Here is an 18,865-nt window from a genome sequence, read left to right on the forward strand (position 1 = left end):
TTGATCAAAAGCAGCAGGATGATGTAGTAAGATGCCCTACCCAACCTCTCCCCATGCCTTTTATTGCCCAAACTCCTACTTAGATATGAAGATCAGACAACAAATCCTTTTGAGGAAATCCTCTCTTACCAGGAAACTAAAGCCAAGACCTGTATTAATCACATTATTAATTACTACTGCCACAATAATGCTGCCTAACATCTGCAGAGTGGCCATCATGGCTTGGCATTATTTTAGGTTTGCTCTGCAGGTCTCATTCTTGGGCCAGAGCTGGAGAGGCAGCAGCAACCTGAGGAATGCCCCTTTCATGGAAGAAGTCAGAAGCCCCCAGAAAGTTAAGCAGAAACCTGTGAAGATTCTTAAAGCTTTGGCTCAACACGGTCACTGTTGCCTGTGGTCAAACCCCCCATCAGTGGGGTAAGTACAGACCTCCCACACAAGCTGTGTGAAGGAAGTACATACCTGCTAGTGATAATCTGCCATGCTCAAAGACCGGTACTGGCTGTCAGAGTCGTGCTTCAACATCAAGAATGAGGCCATCTCTTCATCTACCAATAATAGAGGGAAAAGAGTCTGGCTCTTGAAAATGTGGATAATTTGAGATAATAATCCACAACAGAAGAAAGCTCCCTTATAGACCTTTATAATCACCATTTACTTCTTTTGACATTTTCAAAAGGTATATATTCCAATACTTGTAGAATTTTGGTTAGGAGATACCTGAGGAGTGATACCATCCTGTATGGTCTGATGACAGTCTATTCAGTAATTTTTTTCCCTGTGAACTTACTTTAGAAAATATTTCTACATTTTGTGATTTAAAATTATAGATTATAAAGGCATATATAAGAGATATTCAAAGTCATAACTCATAAATCATTTCTCTAGAAAATTGCTATAAAGATAGTTTAGATCATGAGTGACTACCCAGATACCCCTGGGGCATTGTAGTTGAGTATTAGAATACAAATGTTTCCCAAAACTTGGACTAAATTATTTCCAGTATTGAAAGGCAACTTCTTACTATGAATGCTTTATAGCACAATGAGACCTTAACTCTACCTGATTAAATGCACTGGTAAATCAGCATTATTGAAAAGCAGCACTAGAGTGACATTTTCCAACTTGCCATAATGGCAAGAATATCTGTCTAAAAACATAAAAGAACAAAACAGGACAAATGATAGGTCACACCAATATCTACCATAGGACTGCACTGTCCTGAGAGCTACTGACAAATCCTCCAGGTGATGGATAAAATTCATTAGGATAGAACACTGTCATGCACAAATGCAAAAAATGGTGAGTGTTTTCATTTATCTTTGACTTTTAGAGATAGACGAAACAGTTCTGAGAAGCACACGACACCAAAAAGTAAAGACCCTGGAACATGGTTTATACCATACAATCTTCTGTTTGTTTTTAAATTTTTCCCATTTTTTAAATTTCTCTGTCTTGAGTTCACAAGGGCTATGCCATTGGTACTATAACATTTGCACTACAAGTTATCTTATATTGGAGAGTGCCTGGTGCCTTACATTCTTTAAGGAAACCAAGTCAGTTGATTTTTATAATTGCCTCATATAATAGTTTTCCTTATTTTCCCATTTTGCTAGAGGATCAAACCAAGAAACAAGACATAAAACTTGCCCAAGATCACATACAACGAAGTAACAGAGTTGGAATCTGGACCTAGACCTTCTGACTCTGGAGCCCATGATCCTAGCTACTCTGCTAGGCTGTTATACCCTCCTAGATCCCCTACAGCTACTAGCTATATGTTGCCCAAAGAGAATCTCTTGAATATGTTCTTCTTGAATGAGATTCTTGCTTAAAAATAAATAAACAAACCAAAAACCATGTTTTATCTCATGTGCTTGTAATTCCCTACAACTCTACCTCAGTCTTCAATTGGACTCAAGTACTTGTACCTCCCTCTACTCATTTTTATCAGAAATGCCAACTATGTTTCACATATTATGCCTGGAAAATTCTGTTCAAAAGGATACTGTGGCTGCATTCTGGCTCAGCAAAAAATATACTTTAATCAATTAGCAGTATCTATCATGATACAATGATATATATACCAGTAGTAAAATACTGTCTGACTCTTTCAGAACTTTGACTCCAAATCACACCATCAGAGATCTTCTTTCTAATCCTAATGTCTGTATTTGCTCTATTTATAACATGCCACTGTAAATACTACAGAAAATTGCTGTGCAGTTTAGCAGAATAAACGCAGAGTTTAAAATTACTAGATGTAGGATTCAATTTGTCTTAAGGAGCATGTGTGTGTGTGTATATATATATATTTGTGTGTTTGTGTACATATATATGAAACCCCTCAGCTTCTCTAAATAACGTGGAGTACTCATGAGTAAGTGATAAGGCAAAGGACAGAAAGCTTTTTCTATAAAGAGCTAGATAGTATTATGTTGGGCTTTGTGGGCCATCGTTAGCTGACAACTGAAATAAAGGAATGAGATAGTGAAAGCTATACTACCTAAGCAGTCAAGAATGTAGATTTTTCTTCAATGCTTAGAGATTCATTTTTAATTATAAGACATTAAAATAGTTTAATTATTTCATTTAAAATGCAAACATATAAAATCAAAAACACAAGAAGCAAGTTTTGGCAAGGATATGGAGAGAAAGGGACTCATGTAGTGTTGGTGGGAATGCAAACTGGTGCAGCCACTGTGGAAAACAGTGTGGAGGTTCCTCAGAAAGTTAAAAATAGTACTATCCTATGAACTAGTAATCACACTACTGGGTATCTACCAATAAATAAATAAATAAATAAATAAATAAATAAATAAATAAATAAATAAAAACACTGATTCAAAAGGACACATGCACCTCTGTGTTTATTGTACCATTATATACCATAGTCAAATTAAGGAATCAGCCCAAGTGTCCATCAATAGATGAATAAAGAAGATGCGGGGTGTGTGTGTGTGTGTGTGTACACAATGGAATATTACTCAGCCATAAAGTATATATTACCATGGTGAGCACTAAGTAATGTATAGAATTGTTGAATCACTGTATTGTACACCTGAAACTAATAACACTATGTTAATAACTGCACTGGAATTGAAATAAAAAACAAAAAATAAACATTTTGAAAACAAAATTTAAAAATGAAAACCTAACTTGGAAATCTATAATAAATTACTGTTAATTAATGCCTTAAGAACAAAGTTCACTGAAAGTAGGTCAAATTTTAATAGTGTAGTTTCTCAGTAATTTTTTCTTATGTCCCAATAAGTATATATATTTATAAGTTATATGCATTAAAATGCCATCATATTTTGTACCTTATAAACAGACACAATATAAATTATTTAAGAATAAAGATTAATAGAAACTCTAATGTAGTCTTGCCATGTCCCTTGGGTGATTGGAGATGACCATCCTACAGAATAGGGAAGAGAACGAGCACTTCCTGTTGTTAGTTGGGTGGGAGTTTTAGTTATACAGTTTCCTCAACCAGCCAGTATGAAAGCTATTGCTAAATTATTACCTTATTTTGCTACTGAGAACCCCACAGAGTAAATAACTTCCAAGACTACGGCTAGTAAGTGGCTCTCTGAATACAGCTTGGTATGAATCCCAAAGTCTTGTACTCCTGTTACAAGATAATAAAGGGGACAAAAATGGAAGCATCTCCTAGAGAGAACATGCTCGAAGGGAACATCAAAGGAATGACCTTGCAGGAGCAGTTTCCATACACAGGGACGTCTGAATACTATGAAGCTCAGGTGGGAAATAACTTGGGTGGGGGCTGTGCTGATCAATGCTTAACTACAGGCTCTCTAGAAGAAGTGAGAAAGACCCTTGATTTGTGGCATTTGCCAATTACTAAGATGTGCACAAGAGGCCTCCATGAGCCCACCGGGGCTGGTCCCACTACCAATGAAACTGGGACAGGCCATCTGGGTGCAAGGGGGAAAGAGAGCCAGCTCTGAGGAAGGCGCTGAACCAATAAGATCATCTTTTCTTCGCTCACTCCCAGGTAACAAAGCTGTCACTTAAACCCTGGGTTTCTTCCCCTGCTGAGGATGGGCACCAAACACACAAGTAGAGAAAAATAGGGTGTCAGGAATTCATTAACTATTTCAAATGAAAAAAAGACTGCTTGAAAGTCCATATTTCATGGCCTTAGAACAACATTGGGTCCACTGTGCATTATCGTCAGGGTAATTAATATTTATTTCTCCTTCCTCATTATTCTAATTGTTCACTGAACATGGAAGATAAGAGGGAGAAATTAATTCTCATCTTATGAATCAAAATGTATTTTTTTAAAAACCATGGTTTCTATACAAAGAAATATATATATGATGTTCACGCAAATATAACTGCTTGGAATTACTGTATTTACCTTGGCACAATACCATTAGCACCATCTTGTAAATGTAACCTCAATGCCTAGAAAATGTGGCTAGTTACTTTCAGAAAAAGCTAAAAACTAGTTAAGGCAAATTCTTTTATATCATTGCATGATTCTTTTAGGCACTTTTAAATATTCATTTAATAAAGGAAATTGTCCTATGTTCTAAGATCGTGCCAAAATGGAGAGTGTTAATACAGGACACAGGATTTATCTTCACAGAGAGACAGCAGATCCAGATATATTATTGGACCCCGTTCCATGCCTAATCAAAACTCCAACCTCCCCCACCCCACAAGTCCCAAACCCTTGGGAGACAAAAACCACATGCTCCGTAGAAATGCAATGAAAAGGAGGGGCCTGGGTGGCTCAGTCATTACTCCTCTACCTTCAGCTTAGGTCATGATCCCAGGGTCTGGAGTCAAGCCCTGCATCGGGCTCCTTGCTCAACTGGAAGCCTGTGTCTCCCTCTCCCACTCCCCCTGCTTCTGTTCCCTCTTTTGCTGTGTCTCTCTCTGTCAAATAAATAAATAAAATCTTTTTTAAAAATGCAAAGAAAAAAAAAAAAAAACCTCTCCTGGGTTTCCTAATTCGTTTGCAGAAGCAGATGAGGCAAGAAATCATGGACTTCTATCCAGCACCTCTACATGACTGCTGTACCCCACCCTCCTCGCTCTTCATAATTCTCTCCATTTGTAAAGGGACTTGTGCTTTTCTGAGTGTTTTTTAAACACATATGTAATATAGAATCTCAGTGTAGGAATTTGTCTCAAGTCATCCCATCTAAACACCTGCCAAGCCTTGAGTGTCCCTGACATTACTTTGTGTGCGTGTGACTCACAGTGACCCTGTGGGGGTGGAAAGGATACACACTCATGCTCCCATTTAAAGAACAAGACTACATGGAGAGTCAGTGGCAGTGCCCGTATGACAGGCCAGCTCTCTGGAACTTTGAGGCAATACTGATTCTTCTCTCAAATCTCAGCTTTCCATGTAGAGAAGACCCATTAACCTGGATTTTCTCTGAACCCTTATGAAAATATCCAGTGCCCCTCGGTCTTCTGATAGCAGAGTGAAGAATCCCCAAACAGTGCAAAGACACAGATAGCCATCCCTGACCTTCCTTTTTGGCTTTATTCCTCTCTTCCCCATTGCATTCCACTGTCTGTGCAAAACAGGAGGCTTTGAAGCCCAGCAGTTGCCCCGGGATTGAATTTCAGCTCCATCCCTTGCAATCAGCCCTATGACTTTGGGTAAGTTATTTTGACCCCTGTCCGTCCATTCTCTCATCTATGAAATGTGGTCAGTAACACTTCACTGATGATTGTGAGAACCGAGTGAGATAAAGAATGTCAGCACTTACCTCAATGCCTGGCACAAAAGAAGGACTCAACAAACTCAAGCCGCCTTGCTCAGATAAATTTCCAGAAGGCTAGAATCACCAGCTCCAGCCTCAGCGTCAGAGAAAGTTGTTAAAGAGGAGCGTAGGCAAGAAACCATGCTGCTTAATTTCCTTTTAAACGATTGGCAAATAAGTGTTTTCTAACTCCATTATTAATATCGTTATTGAAATAAAATGTGTGGCATTAATGTGTTCCATTGTACAAAGACAGAACTGCTGCCCTCAAGGCGGAAAAAGGAGAAGTCAACAACAGATGATAAAGAGGAACATAGGGATGATGCTTAGTAGCTTTTTCTCTCCTTTGCCAATAAATAAGAGCAGTTTTATGTGGTTCCTCAATTCTAATCTTATATTTCTTGCCATTCTCATTGTGTTCCCAGAGGGGAGCCATTCTATTGTTGACATTTAATAATGCCAAACAATAATCGAGGGCTCATTAGGCCAGAGAAGGCTGGAGGAAGTGCTCAGTGTCAGCTGCTTCTGGGTAGAGTCCCATTTAGCCATCTTAGAGAGAGAAGCCTCTGTGCCATTTTTAAAGCTGTCATGAGAGAGAAAAGCCACAGCCAATGCTCCAATTGTGAATAAAAGATGATGATGACAGTGGTAATATTGCTTTGTGTATGGGCCAGGAAGGCTGAGGACAGGTGGAATTCAGAACTTCAGCCTGACCTTGAAGGAAGAATACAATTTGCAGAAGCTGAGAGGAGTTTTGGATGTATTTGATTTTGGTACAGGGTGAGGAAAATGTCCATCTCGCTCAGGGCACAAACAGACTACATAAGTTGCTACTTCAGTGTCCCTTTTCCAGGTTAAAATATTTCTTTTGGTACAGAGGACAAAGGTTGAAATAGGATTTTTCCCATCTGCAGAGGTGAAAACTTCTATTACCCAAGGAAGTCCTTTGTCGTCCCTCCATTCAAAGCTTTACCAAGTGGCATCCATATGTCCCAACCTGCACACCACAAGTTCCCCTCTAAACCCTCCCTGGCTACAGAAAATCTTGGGCCCTGCCAACGGATAGCCATCTATTATCCATGCGTCTTGCATCTCTGATGGCAGCAGATCGTGTTGGGTCCAAACACTTAAGAGAATTGGAGGTTTATGTCGGTTTTTAGGAAGGAGAGTTTCTGACAAACTGAATTTTCAGCTCACAGTTAAAAAGTTGAACAGTAAGTCTTTTTATTTGAATGGACAGGTTAGTGAAGGCAGTGGAACCCCTTCATGGTCATCTGGGAAGCCAGAGATCCTCAATCTTTTGAGTATCATTGTCTCACACTGGACAGACTGAAAGCCGAGCCCATGACAAATCAAGAAAATAAGAGGAAATTTGCTTTCCTCTTTCCTTTTAAACAATAAGCTTATGATACCAATTTGCTTTCACATGACATGTTTCTTTCCGATGAAAGGGAATAAAAGAAAAATAGTTAATTATGATTTTTAGAAGCTGGAGTATGGTTAATCAAGGCTTTAATGCATTTACAATCTCCCCAACAGTCAAGACTTAAATTTACTTTCTATGTATCCACTCTTAACATATGGCATGCACCGTAGCTGAGAAGAGATGATTTTGTTAGTTAATATACAATGTAATACTTGTTTCTGAAGTAGAATTCAGTGATCTATCACTCACACACAACCCACAGGGCTCATCACAAGAATGCCCAGATGAATGGATAAAGAAGATGTGGTACTATATACAATGGAATATTACACAACCATCAAAAAACCCTGAAATCTTGCCATTTGCAAAGACATGGAGTGAACTAGAGGCTATTACGCTAAGCGAAATAAGTTAATCAGGGAAAGACAATTATTGTATGATCTCACTGATATGAGGAATTTGATAAACAAAACAGAGGATCATAGAGGAAGGGAGAAAAAAATGAAACAAGATGAAACCAGAGAAGGAGATAAACCATAAGAAACTCAATCTCTGGAAGTAGATTGAGGGTTGCTGAGGGGAGGGCAAGGGGAGGGATGGGGTGACAGGTAATGGACACTGGGGAGAGTATGTGCTGTGGTGAGCGCTATGAATTGTGTAAGACTGATGAGTCACAGACCTGTACCACTGAAACACATAGTACATTATATGTTAATTTTTAAAAATTAATAAAAAGATTTAGGGGCACCTGGGTTGCTCAGTGGGTTAAGCCTCTGCCTTCAGCTCAAGTCATGATCCCAGGGTCCTGGGATCGAGCCCTGCATCGGGCTCTCTGCTTGGTGGGGAGCCTGCTTCCTCCTCTCTCTCTCTGCCTGCCTCTCTGCCTATTTGTGATCTCTGTCAAGTAAATAAAATCTAAAAAAAAACAAAAAACAAAAAACAAAAACATTAACTGGAAAAAAAATGCCCTCTTTAATACCCCTCACCCAGCTAGCCCATTCCCTCCCACCAACTCTATCAGCCCACAGTTTGTTCTTTATCATTAGGAATCACTTATGGCTTGTTTCCTTCTCTCCTTTTTTTTTCTTTTCCCCCTTCCCATATACTCATCTGTTCTCCTTCTCAAATTCCACATATGAATGATATCATACAGTAATTGTCTTTCTCTGATGGACTTATTTCACTTAGCACAACACACTTTAGTTCCAGCCACAGCATTGCAAATAGCAAGATTTCATTCTTTTTGATGACTAATATTCTATTGTATGTGTATATACCTATCTCACATCTTCTTCATTCCTTCATCATTTGTTGGGCATTTGGGCTCTCTCCATAGTTTGCTATTGTTGGTAATGCTGCTATAAACACCAGGGTGCACGTACCCCTTTGAATCTATACTTTTGCATCCTTTGGGTAATTACTTAGTAATGCAATCACAGGGTAGTTCTCTTTTCAAATTTTTGAAGAAACTCTAAACTGTTCCCCAGAGTGGCTGCACCAGTTGGCATTCCCACCAAGAGTGCCAGAGGGTTCCCCTTTCTCCACACAGTACTGGAAGTCTTAGCCTCAGCAATTAGACAAAAAAAAAAAAAAAAAAAAAAAAAAAAAAGAAATAAAAGGCATCCAAATTGGCAAGGAAGAGGTCAAAATTTCACTATTTGCAGATGACAGGATACCCTATGTTGAAAACCCTAAGGACTCCATCAAAAAAGTGCTAGTGAAGCAACAGAAAAAGAAATCAAGGAATCGGTCCAATTTGCAATTGTACCCAAAACAGTAAAATACCTAGGCATAAACCTAACTAAAAAGGTAAAAGATCTGTACTCTGAAAACTAGAGAACACTTATGAAAGAAGTTGAAGAGGACACAGAAATTGTAAACCATTCCGTGCTCATGGACTGGAAGAACAAACATTGTTAAAATGTCTATACTACCCAAAGCAATGCAACTTACACATTTTATCCAATCCCCCATCAAAATACCAGCAGCATTTTTCATAGAGCTAGAACAAACAATCCTAAAATTTGTACAGAACTACAAAAGACCCTGAAGAGCCAAAGCAATTCTGAAAAAGAAAAACTGGAGACATCAGAATTCTGGATTTCAATCTATATTACAAAGCTACTATAGTCATCAAGAAAGTATGGTCCTGGCACAAAAACAGACATATTGATCAATGGAACAGAATAGAGAATCCAGAAATGGACCTACAACCCTATGGTCAACTAATTTCTGACATAGCAGGAAAGAATAACCAATGGAAAAAAGATGATCTCTTCAACTAATAGTGTTGGGAATACTGGACAACAAAATGTAAAAGAGTGAAACTGGACCACTTTCTTATACCACACACAAAAATAAACTCAAAATGGATGAAAGACCTAAATGTGAGACAGGAAACCATCAAAAGAAGAATACAGGTAGTACTACCTGAAGAATACAGGTAGTAACACCTTTGATATCAGCTGTACCAACTTCTTATTAAACATGTCACCAGAGGCAAGGGAAACAAAAGCAAAAATGAACTATTGGGACTTCTTTAAGATAAAAAGCTTTTACATGGCAAAGTAAACAATTAACAAAACTAAAAGGCAGCCCATGGAATAGCAGAAGGTATCTGCAGAGGACATATCTGATAAATGGTTAGTATCCAAAATCTACAAAGAATTTATGAAACTCAACACCCAAAAAACAAATAATCCAGTTAAGAAATGGGCAGGAAACATGAATAGACACTTTTCCAAAGAAGACATCCATATGGGTGACAGACTTGAAAAGATGCTCAAAATCACTCATCATCAGGAAGATACAAATTAAAACCCCCAATAAGATAATCACCTCACACCTGTCAGAATGGCTAAAATTAACAACACAAAAAACAACAGGTGTTGACAAGGATTCAGAAGAGCTATTTTACTCAGATAAGCAAGGGGGAGACTAACCATGGGAGACTGAACTCTGAGAAACAAACTGAGGGTTATGGAGGGGAGGGCCATGGGGGATAGGGTGAGTCTGGTGCTGGGTATTAAGGAGGGCACATATTGCATGGAGTACTGGGTGTGCATAAACAATGAATTTTGGAACACACACACAAACGAAATTAATTTTTTTTTTCTAAAGATTTTATTTATTCACTTGCCAGACAGAGATCACAAGTAGGCAGAGAGGCAGGCAGAGAGAGAGAGGAAGAGAAGCTGGCCTCCTGCTGAGCAGAAAGCCCGATTCGGGGCTCGATCCCAGGGATCCCTTGGACCATGACCTGAGCCGAAAGCAGAGGCTTTAACCACTGAGCCACCCAGGCGCCCCAGAAATTATTTTTTTTTAATTGCACTAATATTTGTTAAAATTGTTTGAAGTGCATCCCTTTACTCCCTGCCTTACAGAACAAACTTGACTAAATGTTATAAAATAGTGATACTCTCAAAAGCCTTCTTGGTAGGAAGGGTAAGTTACTCTACCCATATTGGCCATTTAAATTATGCTAATGTATTACAAAATGAAAAAGAGATACTCAAGATTATGTTAACTAAATACAACAGCAAATAGTTCTAAAGATGCTGAAGAAAATCATATGAACATGACAACCATATATGTATTTAACATCCAATATATCTGAAAACGAACGGAGGTGCTGTCAGTGATTATAATGAAGGTATAAACAAGTACTTCTCCAGGCTGACAAGGTTATAATGTATATACAGACAGTGCCTTATTTCTGTGCCATAAAGTTTCTTCTTTGAATTCCAGTCCGGCTCCTGACGGTTTTCCAGAAAGCTTACTTGTTCATCCATCCATCCCCCCATCCATTCTAAGGTAAAGGATTACAGTTAAGCCTTTCCTACATGCGAAGCTTTGTGCTAGACCCTGAAAGTATGTGAAAATGGAAACACACACACAAGAGAAGATCATAATAGTTCATGCTGTCAGATAGAGATAAGTGAGGTGTATCTATAGCTGGTTCTCAGCTTACAGAGAGATTCTTGGTTCATGAACTAGTGTTAAATTTTTAAATTTTTAGATTTACTTGAGGGCTTTGATTCACCCTCCCAAAGAGATCAGTTAACGAAAACTTTCGGAACGGACCACGAGCACCACAAGGATACAAAGGACAGAGTATCAGCTAAAGCAAATGTAAGAGCAGCATTAGAGCTTACAGAACACATTCAGGAGGCAGGTAGCAGGCACCAGAATTTTACCTTTCATTCTTAGGGGGTGCAAACTGTCTTATCAGGCAATCAACATCAAAGTCTTAGAGACAGAGGTCAGGAAATTGAGTGTTTCAAGCCTCATTAAAGTCTGTGACAATTATAGGAAGAGAGAGAGAGGTACTGAAAATGGGCCAGGACACTTAGCTCCAGACACAAATGACTACGTAGTTATCTCAACCGGTTAAAAAATAATTACCATCCAGGGAAAAGACACTGTCATGGAGAGACTTAGTGTACGTAGTGAATGCAGCCAAGTTTTGTGGAGAGGGCGGCGTGAAGAGGAGGCTTGAGAAGGGGCCTCAATTAAGCGTCAGTATTCACTCTGCTAAGGGCTCCCTGTACAGGCCTAGGGTCTGATTATCCTCTCTCCTGAGAGGGAATCTTGCCAGGCCCTCCCTCAGAAGCTCATCCTCTGCTATGCTGCCTGAGGCAGCTCTGAACTCGGTTACAGCCAGACTCCACAAGAGCTGGAAGATTAAGAGACAAAGATCTCTGACTGATACCATGGAACCGCAACCGAGGCTCAACGGCCTGACTGTGGTCACTTTCAATCGATTCCCCCAAATTTTTGCTGGAAAAAGATGGTAGACTACACAACTTCCAATCCCTATGGTTCACTAGCAAGGGAACTCCTGTGTTTGTCCCAACATGCTCAGAAAATGGTGAAAAGATGAGGAGTCTGGTGGCCACGGTGGGTTCTGATTCTCAGACTTTGTGACTCTCTTCTCAACCCAAATTCGGGAACTGATGTGCCTGCTTTGGCCACCATGGCTCATAGCTCCAGTCAGTCTGTGTTTCCCTTCATATCCACACAGACTCCTGTATGGAGAAATCCTCTATCCCCTTGTTCAGTTTAGAAACCCAGGGGATTTGAAAAGAAATCTTTTCTACGAAATGACTAAAACAAACCCGAAAGAATAAAACACCCACAAAAGCAGAGAAGCGGGTAAGTTCTATAGAGCACCAGTCCCAATCATACTGCCCATCAGAATAACCAGGAGAACTTAAATACATATTTCCACATCGCTGCATCCAACCTATAAATTAAATTTTCAAGGGGCAAGACCTATGCATCAGTATTTTTATTAAAATGCTCAGATGTTTATTCATTAGCCAGCACTATCTTGGGAACCCCTGCTCTCATTTCCTGATCTTATCCAACTTAGTCTAGCCAAATCCTCACCGATGCAATTTTGTTTTATGGCAGCTGGCAGCGTCCATACCCTCATCACAAAGAGAGGCACAAAATTATAGATAAGTTATTACAAGCCAAGTCCCTTTCTGGGTAAATAATGAAACATATCCTATCTCAAAACACATGAACTGATATTCTGATCATTATTGATGTAAAACTATAATGGAATCTTAACCCTGGGAGGATTTTATAGACCAAAATTTCATGTGCCAAAGAAATTCATCATAGAGAATTTCTGATTCTTGGGCTTCTGGCCTCAGCATGACTACGCCAACTCTTCGTAAGCTTACAATTCCAAAGGTATCTTTATCCACTTATGAAGAGCTCACACTGATAAAATAGTCTTTAATAGTGAGTCCATGTAACTCTGAATTTTTTTTTTCAAATTGGCCTGGTTTCTGCCCTCTACAGGAACCCAGAACAAGCTGATCTCTCTAAGAGGACTTCTCAAATATTTGAAGACCACAGGTATGGTGTAATGCTATCGTCTTTAATCAGCTCCTCTCCCACAACCTTTTATATGTGCTACTATCAAGCCATCCTTTACTCATTCTGAATAACCTTGGCCTGCATATCAGATTTCATGTGTATTTTGAGCTTTAGGGATCATTTACAATATTAATTATCTTATTTATGTGTATTAGGACAGTCTAGCCTACAGAAACTACAACCCAGAATACCAGTGACTTAATAATGTTTATATCTTGCTTACATTTATCCAACATGGCTAGCAAGGAGTTCTACTCTACACAGTCCTTCAAGGATCCAGTCTGGACCATGTAAAACCTCAGGCCTCCACAATCATGGTAGTATTATTGTTTACAAGAGAACAAGAGGGTCTCAAGCCACCTCATAAACATATTGTTCAGTCCACTGACTGAAAACAGTTGCATGGACAGTTAACAGTAAGGTGTGAGGGATGTGGAGTAAACATTTAGGAGTGAGTATGTAATGTTGGTAGTCCTCATTTTCTTTTCATTTGAAGTATAAACAGCATTATCTTCCACATAAATTTATAAAACACTGATAAAAGTTTAGAGCAGGACAAGTCATGGATAAAATATGAGTGCACTACTCCAGAGGCTCTTTTACCTTGACTTAGCATCTTTTGGTTGAAGATGCTCTGTGTTGATAACACACAAAGAAATCAAGACCAGACCCAGGAGAAAATAATCCAGAACTTGCAGATTTCCTGTTCTTCACCTTATCCTAACTTCAGAGTCCATACAAAATCATATCACAAAGAGAAATCAATATGGCCTCCAGGGGGGAAGGCACCATGCATGGACATCAAAACCAACCAAACATACACTTACTAGTGCTGTTGCGCAAAAAACATGGAGTATTTTTGAAATTGGAAGTGTAATGGCCATCTAGTCACTACTGCCCATAAACCACTGGGATGGCTCCTCTCTCCAGGCAGAATTGTTAACCATTAACTATGACATAAACCATTATCATGGTCACCATCAATTCTATGAGATCCTGAACAGATTGTAGTTCAGGTAATACTGTTCCTATAGGGAGGGCTGGAAGGAACTTTAGAGATGGAATGGCTGAACTCCTTAAATCCAAACCCTAACACATGTACACATGAATACGCATGCATACAGTTCATCCCTACAGGCCTGGGGAACAGAGATTACATAGTCAGTTAATGGCACAATAGCAAGCATCCAAGTATCCTGGACTTTGTCTCCATCTTCCTTGCTCTTCCCAGGTAATGGTGGTGATCGTACCAGGTAACTGTAAGTCAGAGTACTGTCACACTCTAACTTCGGTCATGCTGCTTCTGCTGTCTCGAAAGCCTCCCATGCACCTTTCTTTGTAAGGTGAGAGTCTACTCACCCATAAAGATTAATTGCTAGTTGGCCAATATCATTTATTCATTATTATCCCTGTATCCCTTAGCACATAAGAACTTGAAAACTGTATGAAATCAAAGGGAAAAAGTTCTGCAAGAGTCTGAGTAGACAGATGTATTAGTTTTCGACCACAGCTCACAAGCTAATTCATCAGAGCTATTTTTACTCCCAATTTGATCAGCATTGTAAATCACAGAGAATGTCTCCAGTACTCTCAGGACTGAACAGTACAACAGCAGTGGTCTTACCAATCCCTCTTCTGCCAACCAGGACAAACACATTCTGAGTATACCCAAGATCTAGTAAGTGCATCTCACTAAGGAAAGTTTCACTGATTACAATGGCTTTTGAAGTGTTACCACTATAAAACATTCTAGAAAGCAGACTTTAATTCCCTATTCTCAACCAGAAATTCCTAGAAAGTGAAGATTTCTACAAATATTCCTTATTCAGTTTTCATTTAAAGAACTCCACTGTAAGTATCAACAAGGACAACTATTAGCCTGTGTTAAACTATTAATCATATTCACATTATGTATTCCACGAACCAAATCAGACATATTCCCTTATAAGGCAAAATTTATAAAAATAATTTGAACCCTCTTCAAAGCACCCCATAGTACTCCCACAATTAGTAAGGTAAGAGTGATTGATAGCTTCACCAAACTGGTCTTCCAACCATCTTATCACTTCCAAAATAAGATTTAGTCTTAACAGATCAGCTACCCAGGTATCCCTAAGCTTTTCTGGTTTTATTTTTTTTAATTTAAATCTAATTTTATTTTTATATTCTTATTTTATATTTAAATTCGCCAAGGGGCACCTGGGTGGCTCAGTCGGTTAAGTATCCAACTCTTGATTTTGGCTCAGGTCATGACCTCAGGGTCCTGAGATTAAGGCCCACATCAAGCTCTATGCTCAGTCAGAAGTCTACTTCACTCCCCTCACCCCTACCCACTCATGGTCTCTCTCACTCTCTCTTGAACAGATAAATAACTCTTTAAAAATAAATAAATTCATAAAAATAAATAAATAAATCCTTACATCAAGCACCCTCCTTAATGCCCATCACCCACTTACTCCATCCCTCTCCAGCAACGCTGGAGAGTCTCTTATTGTTTGCCTCCTCTGTTTTACCTTATTTTCCTTCCCTTGCCGTATGTTCATCTGTTTTGTTTCTTAAACCCCACATAGGAATGAACTCATATGGTATTTGTCTTTCTCTGACTTATATCAGTTAGCCTAATACCCTCTAGGTCCCATTCACATAATTGCAGAGGTCAAGATTTTATTCTTTTTGATAGCTGAGAATATTCTACATGTGTATGTACACACACACACATAAAACACACATACAACACATCTCCTTTATCCATTCATCTGTCAATGGACATCTGGGATCTTTCCACAGTTTGGCTATTGTGGACATTGCTGCTATAAACATTGGAGTGCACATGTCCCTTTGGATCATTACATTTTTATCTTTAGGGTAAATACCCAGTAGTGCGATTGCTGGGTCATAGGGCAGCTCTATTTTCAACTTTCTGAGGACCCTCCATACTGTTTTCCAGAGTGGCATCACAGTTTGCGTTCCTACCAACAGTAAAAGTGGGTTCCCCTCCTCCGCATTCTCTCCAACACCTGTTGTTAATTTTAGCCATTCTGACTTGTGTGAAGTGGTAGCTCATTGTGGGTTTGATTTGTATTTCCCTGATGAAAGTGATGCCGAGCAACATCATTTTCATGTGTCTGTTAGCCATTTGTAGGTCTTCTTTGGAGAAATATTTGTTCATTTCTTTATGTTATTTTTTAAAAGGCAGAAATGTATACCTTCCTCCAAGGTAGATTTTTCAAGACTATTTTAAGAGGACAGCTGTGTGTGTCCACTCTTTTTGCCACCTGAGTTTATAATATTTATGACGTGTATAAATACCAACAGCTTTGTGTTTACTTACCTTATGGTTTTCTATTGTATATATTAAAGACACAAGAGAGATTAAAATTTCTGAGCATAAAAATTTCTAAGCATAAAAAATTATATCAGAATTTTAAAGGATAGTTAAAGCATGGTGTTCTAATTAGTTTTATTAATTTTCTGGCATCTAAGTTAGAGAAAATTTCTAAGACTTCTGCAATCAGATATTTTTTAACAAGTTTCTAGCATGGAAACATTTAGGGAGTGAGGCATGACAGTCAGAGACACACCTTTCCAAATACAATTTGTTTACCTTACTTCCACAAACTAGTTTATGACTCAAAAAAGAGAAATCAAGGAAATGGATGATGGTAATAAAAATTAAACTGCTAGACAGAGAGTCTCTATACTTTCTGAAGGTTTGGAAAGCCACGAACTGTTAATTGGTCTCCATGTTCTTTTCTTGAGGGACTTAAAATCTACTAGGCAAAGAAAGATAAATTCACAAATTTGTGTAAATGGAGAAGTACACAGAAAGAAAATGAGGGCATCCATCACTTGGGCATTTTAGAGAACAGTTAGCACTTCAATGTGGGTAGACCACAGGGTGAAGAGGAGAACAGGGGAAGAGATGAAGGTGGAGACTGGTAAGGATAATATTGTTGATTTTAGTTTTTAAAACCTAATTCTTGTCTCTGGTATTTTAAATCCTTCAACTGCAGGTATAGTATACCAATGTTATAAACAAACTGATAGGTTTTTTTGTATGTGGTTTATTTGTATAGAAAAAAAAGGAACATGTTCAAAACAGCCTCAGTAGTTACCACCATGGAATGGTTTTGGGTAATGAGAGAGGACTTTTAGCTTCATAAATATATTATTTGAATTTTCCCAACAAGTGTCTACTTACTTTCTAAATTAAAAAGAAAACTCAATCTGGCAGCAGCGCTGATGTGCAAGACCAGAACCGAAGAAACCAATTAAGAAGCTGTTGCAATTTAATTGTTCAAATGAAAGACAATGAAAGTCTAAACAGAATCAGTAGCATCAGGCATAGAGAGGAGGAGGTGGATTGGAACTATATTAAGGATGGAGACTAAGGAATGTGGTGATGTTATCTCTGGAATGAATGAGCAGGAGGAGGTTAAAGTGACTTCCAAGTTTCTAGGTAAAGTGACTTAGTTACCAGCACAGGATATATAGGGTGAAAAACACATTCCTTCAGGTTTGGTAATGTTTGAGACATCTGTGGGGTATCCAGGAAATAATGATCTCATTATGGAATTAGGTTTATATACCTAGATCCACAACAGAAAAAGCAAGGTTTGTTATGGCAGAGACAACTGCAGACTCAGATATGCTAATCATATCAGGAATCAGAATGAACCACGTGGTTCATGCAGAAAGAATTAATAATGGAGGTGTGGGGGGAAGGGAACAAACCAAGGGAATGAGGCACCCAGAAACTAACAACAGTAGAAAGCTGTTGCTGCTTATAAAGCCAAAGGAACAAGGGGAAGAAGGAAAGTTCTAGAGACCACTGAGAATGGAAATCGTGAAGAAGGGACACCAGTTAAAAATCTAAGTAGTAGAGGGATGCAGTGACTGACAAGTTTGGCCCAAAGCAAAAATGAAGCATGGAAGAGATAACCTGGTCTACCTCTCCTCCTAGTCTCCAACTTCCATTTTCCTGACTCCTATTGGCCAAGCCCAATCAGAAGAAGGCAGAGGTCAAGGGAGTTCTGGATGACACAAGTTCACAGAAACCAGCCTTCAGAGACATAGGGGTAGGCAACGGAATACTGAGAACAAATCTGTAAAAGAACAGTCATCATCTCATGGACTCCTGTTCAAGCATCTCCTCTGGGGACTTTAAAATGCCCTGGAGGAGGAAGAACAAAACGGCACACATGAAATAATTGTGAAGAAGTTGTCCTGGACTTGGAATCATTGAGACGTGGGTTCCAATCCCTACTCTGCCACTTACTGCCTCTGGGACTGGACAATTGATCATATTTCTCTAAGCTTCATCTGTAAAATGAGGATAAAAGTACTGAATGTAGAGGATTATCATGACAATTAGATATTTTATGTAAATGTTTAACCCAATGCTTATTGTAAACCAAGAGCTTCATGAATATTAAGAGGAAACAGGGATGATGACAATGACTATGAATGACTGCGGTTCATCATTTGGATCCTAAAAAGGATTCGTGTGATCTGGAATTGACTGGGGTTTTCAGGGTACAACTTGAATGATAGGCAAGATATTAGGAGGTGCCTGGGGAACACGAGCATTTTTTACTGAGCACATGGAATTGTGAACAGCCTAGTATGTGGATGACCATAGAGAACTGATGGATCTGGAGGTCTGCTTACTCTCATGCCATCTCTGAAAGCCAGCAGCCCAGGAGAGAGACACATCCTATAAGTCTGTCACCCCAATCTCCTCTTGTCAACTGACCTTATGACCATCAACTCTCACTTCTCAGCTAAGAAA

The 18,865-nt window shown here is 39.0% G+C and overlaps 1 pseudogene across 1 annotated transcript in view; it reads left to right on the top strand.

Moving 5' to 3' along the window:
* Window positions 1-217: 217 nt before the first annotated feature.
* LOC309848046 (AP-3 complex subunit sigma-1-like) overlaps window positions 218-18,865 on the top strand; it is a 34,032-nt pseudogene continuing 15,384 nt past the window's right edge. The window contains exons 1-3 of the transcript in view: window positions 218-417; window positions 1,334-1,374; window positions 11,201-11,313. The product of the transcript in view is annotated as an AP-3 complex subunit sigma-1-like (transcript). The remainder of the gene's footprint in view (window positions 418-1,333; window positions 1,375-11,200; window positions 11,314-18,865) is intronic.

Source organism: Mustela nivalis (genome assembly GCF_964662115.1).
Source record: "Mustela nivalis genome assembly, chromosome: 14".
Classification (NCBI taxonomy): Eukaryota; Metazoa; Chordata; class Mammalia; order Carnivora; family Mustelidae; genus Mustela; species Mustela nivalis.